Here is a 4,432-nt window from a genome sequence, read left to right as displayed (position 1 = left end):
GTGGGGGGTGGGCGGGGGCCCGCCCTGGGGCCGGAGAGGGTCGACCCGGGGGTCGGAGAGGGATTCTCCCACAGTCACCCCCTGGAGGGCCTTCTAGACCTGCTCCGTCCGTTCCTCCTCCCTCTAGCTCCGCGGGGGGCGGGGGGTGGCCGGAGAGGAACCGCCACCTTTCCTGGACGCTGAGAGGCGAGGGCGCCCTCCCCTGTGTCTGACCCCAGCCCTCTCTGTTGGAAGTTAGGCCAGAACCAAGGACCAGAAACCAGCCTGCCCGGGTCAGCGGGGTTGGAGCACGGCCAGCCTCTCCACAAGAGGGTGTGTGGGGGTGTCTCTGAACCCTTTGCCCGGGGCCTGGAGACGGCCTCCGCTTTCGCGCAACCTCCCCCTCCCCCCCACGAGCTCAGTCCTGCCTCCTAGGGCCGCCCATTTCCCTGCAGAAACCAGACGCCCGGAGCGCCCTGAGACGGGGCATCCTGTGTTCGCAGAGTCCCGCCCACTTCTGGTCCCAAAAGGTGTGGTGGAAGGGGGGGCAGGGCCAACCCAGAAGGGCGCCCCGCCCCGGGCGGCAGCAGGGCCCGGCTGCAGGTTGCAAGCCCAACTCTCTAGGTGCCAATTTTAGCCTCTGCCACTATTTTGGGCCCCAGTGCCTCACCGCTGGCCGAGCTGGTTGGGCTCAGCACCCCCAGCACCACCCCCACGCCGCTCCAGGGCCTTCTTCACCTCCTCCTTCACCCATTCCCTGTCGGATCCTTATATAGCAAAGACCAGACGAGAGGAAAGAAGCCGTCCGTTCTGGGCTGGATGGAGACTAGCGAGAGGAAAGGACACTCCCAGGGTGACCAGGGCCTGACTCTTCCAGGGCGCACCTGCACGGGGTTGGGGAGGCCCTAGGAACCCCCAAACCAGTGGCCTGAGGCTCCGGGGGCTGGAACTCTGGACTCACCTCCCCCCAGTGGGCGGCCCAGGCTGAGGAATGTACTAAATTTAAAAACGGACAGCCCCTCCCCCCCAGAAGCTGGGCCTCAGGCCTTCGCCGCTGGGGCCCCAGAGACCCGGGGTGGGCCGCGACCTCAGCGCTTCTCCCAGGCCTGGAGCACCCGGCTGCTCACGCCACGGAGGGACTCAGAGAGCCAGACTCCAGTGTCGGTACTGGGTAAACCTGGGACCTGAGTCCCAGGGTTTTCTGAGGATCTCCGTCCCCAAACTCGACGTAGAGGGGCTCCCCGACAAAGAGGACGGGAGTGTAATCCTGCCCCGTCTCCCACCCCAGTCTCCCACCCCAGTCCTCCGTCCACTTTCCATCCCTCTGGCTGTTCGCCACCCCGCCCCCACCCCCTGCTCTTCCTCTCCGGAGAGGAGCGAGGGGGGGGGCGGGTAACGGACACATCTGCCCTAACAGCACCGGGCCCCCAGCGAGCTAGGCCTGCAATGCCACTTGATGCCCATTTTCCGTGTCCTGGAGAATGACCCTTCTCCCTGGCGTCCCCTGCTCCTCCTGTGCAGTGACCCCTCCCGGGTAGTCACAAGTTACCCCTTCAGGCACACCAAAACCAAAGCCCACCACCTTCTTTGGCTCATTTAACTTGACAGACATGTCCCCCACCTTTGAGGGGGAAGGAGGCCGTCCCAGGGAAGGACCTGGTCATCAGAATCCGAGTCGTGGCCAGCTGTGAGCAGGCAGAGCCACAGGGGTACCTGGGCCCAAGCGCTCCACTGCCCAGGAGGGAGCCTGCTTCTCTCCTCGTTACTCTGGGCCTGTGCCTTCTGGGATGGAATGATAAGACAGCACGGACCCCGAAGACGGCGGACCAAGGAGAGGGAGGGGACAAGCTGTGCCGTTAGGTTTACGACGGGCAGACAGAGGCAATGCGGTGCCGTTAGAGATCGGGGTGTGCGATACAGCTGCACCTCTCGCCAGCTGCGGGGGCTCGGGCGACTAACGAGGCTCTAAGTTATCTTGTCTGAAAAATGAAGGTTACAATACTTATCCTCGCCAGAGCGAGGATTAAACGAGATGACCCCTGGGAAAGTGTCCTGACAACTCCACGAGGCTGCTCAGAGAGGAAGGGCTAAGCCACTTCCTTCTCTCTGCTCCACAGCCCCACCCCCACCCTCGGTGTCCACCTGCGCAGGGCCCTGGCCCAGGCAGGCCAGGGAAGGAGGTCGCGGGAGGCGGCGCCCGCACTCGTGAGGGTGGAAGGGAGATGGACCACAAGATGACAGGAAGGGGGACTGGATGGCTGCGCCAGGGCGAGTGGGGCGAGTGGGGCGGTGTCCCAACTCGATCTGGCCCTTTCCTGCTGCCTGTCTGGGCGCCAAAGCCCCTCACCAAGCCGTCGGGTCACCAGCTGGGCACGCTGACCCCCCGCCATTCCCACCACGGGAAGAGGGTGGTTCTGCCCACAGACTGTGCCCCCTGAACGGCGAGAGCCCTGGGTAGGTGGCACTCGTACCCAGGGCCTGCTGTTTGCTTTGTCCTCTAGAGAGCTCTGCTCTCCTCACTGCTCCCCTCAACCCTCCCCTCACCTCCCAGCTCTAGAATTCTCCAGCGGCTCCTCCCTCAGACTGCTGGCCTTGCCTCAGCTCCCCACTTGGACCTGTGGGATGGAGGGGCTGACAACCTGCCTTCACCTCCGCCTTCCCCGCTGCCAGAGGACGGGGACCTCGGCTAAGAGGCCAGCAGGGGACAGAGCCTGGGCGGCTGACCCAGGTGAATGCGACAGTGCCTTCTCTGGGGTGTCTCAGTGCTCAGAAGCCACCTGGGTTGGGAGGTACGTGCATACTTGGGGAGGCCGCCACAGGAAAACGGGGGCAGCCCATTCTGCCAGTAAGTGAAGAAAGTGGACAGGGACCCTAGCGGCAGCCGGGCTGGTAAGGAGGAGGGTGCGGTGCCCTCACCTGCCTGGGCTGGGAGCACCGCGGCCCGCGTGGACCGCGTGCGCCTGCACCGGGAGCCTCTCCTGCCCCAGCGGCCACTCTGCCCGTGGTCCGGCTTCGACCCCTGCGGCGGCCACATCCACCCACAAAATTATGAGTCTGAAAGCACTCGGCAAACCCTAAACGCTCTGAAGAAGTGAAAGGTACTGCTGTAATTATCATCGTGGTTCTGCGCACTGGTGGCGATTTCTGCTGCCACCTCTCAGCTATGCGAGGCCCAAGGCCAGGCAGGGCTAAGCCACACCACAGCTGCCGAGGCTCCTGGCCGTCTCTCCCAGCTGTGCACGGCCAGCTGCCAAGCCACAGGGACAGGGACAGCAGAGGGAAGGAGATGCACGGAGATGCAGGGAGAGATGCGACCCCTTGAAACCGGAACGTGGCCTCGAGTCTCCGTGTGTCGCGGAGGCTGGGGAGGCAGAGCGGGCCAGGCCTCCCGCTCCCCCTGCTGACGCCTACCTTGGTCTTTCCAGTCATGCTCAAGAGAAAGCTGAAGGTCCGTCGCAGAGAGGAGGCTGCCCAGGTCCCCGAGCTCCGTTCCAGCTGGCTGCAACTGCAGAGGGAGAAGGAAGAGGTGAAGTGGTCCTCCCAGAGATGGCGGTGGTCCTCCCAGAGAGACGGTGCCATGACCAGGGGAGAGCCTGGAGATGCGAGCGGACAGACTCGAGAGAGGAGGGGAGAGAGGAGGGGAGGAAGAGAGAGGGAAGACTGTGGGGGGGGGGCAGGGTGCTCCGCCACCCACCTCCTGGGGCTTCCGGGATGTGGACACTGGTTTCCCGGTCCCCTCTATTTATGTGGAAAACTCCAGGCTCCTCCCAGATGGATGCAGACCACCCCTTCCTACTAATCCAGGCCCAATCTCCTCTCTCATGCTGCTCCCAACGGAAGTGATATGGGGTGGGGGCCCTCCGGGGGGAGGGGCATGTTCCCCTCCAAAACAAGAGCCCTGTGTAGGACCCTCTCTGCTGTTTGGACAAGGCCTCTGGGCCTCAAGCCAGTGAGGACTGAATTTCCTGGGATTTCATCAGCCCCATCCCATGAGCTAATCCCAAACCCAGAGCCAGGAGGATGTGTCAGCTCCGAGATTTTCAGGACCGCAAATCAGAGCCTGGTATCTTAAAGGGCCCCCGCGTCTTAGGGCGCTGGCCCCCTCTAACCAGGCTTCCGCTGCTTTCCGAGCCAAACAGACAGGTGCTGATTTTCATGCTTATTTATATCGTTATGAAAACCTCCCAGCCTCCACCCCGTCCCTGAACTAGGCTTTGGGCCCTACACAGCTCTCCTTGGAGCCGCTCCCCATTGGGCGATCACCTGAGCCATCCAAAGCTGACCCGTGGTCCTCAGTCGCTCTCCCCCTAAAACTGTACAAGGGCCCGTCGGCCGGCTCACACTTCGGCACTGACAACTCTCTTAACTCAACTGAGACCCCGAGGTCTGGCTACTCCCTTTCTTTCTTTCGCCCCGTGGGGCTAGCAGGAACCGTCCCCAGCTCCTGGCCGAT

The sequence above is a fragment of the Pteropus alecto genome, unplaced genomic scaffold (genome assembly GCF_000325575.1).
Source record: "Pteropus alecto unplaced genomic scaffold, ASM32557v1 scaffold49, whole genome shotgun sequence".
NCBI lineage: Eukaryota > Metazoa > Chordata > Mammalia > Chiroptera > Pteropodidae > Pteropus > Pteropus alecto.
This window is presented reverse-complemented; position numbering follows the sequence as displayed.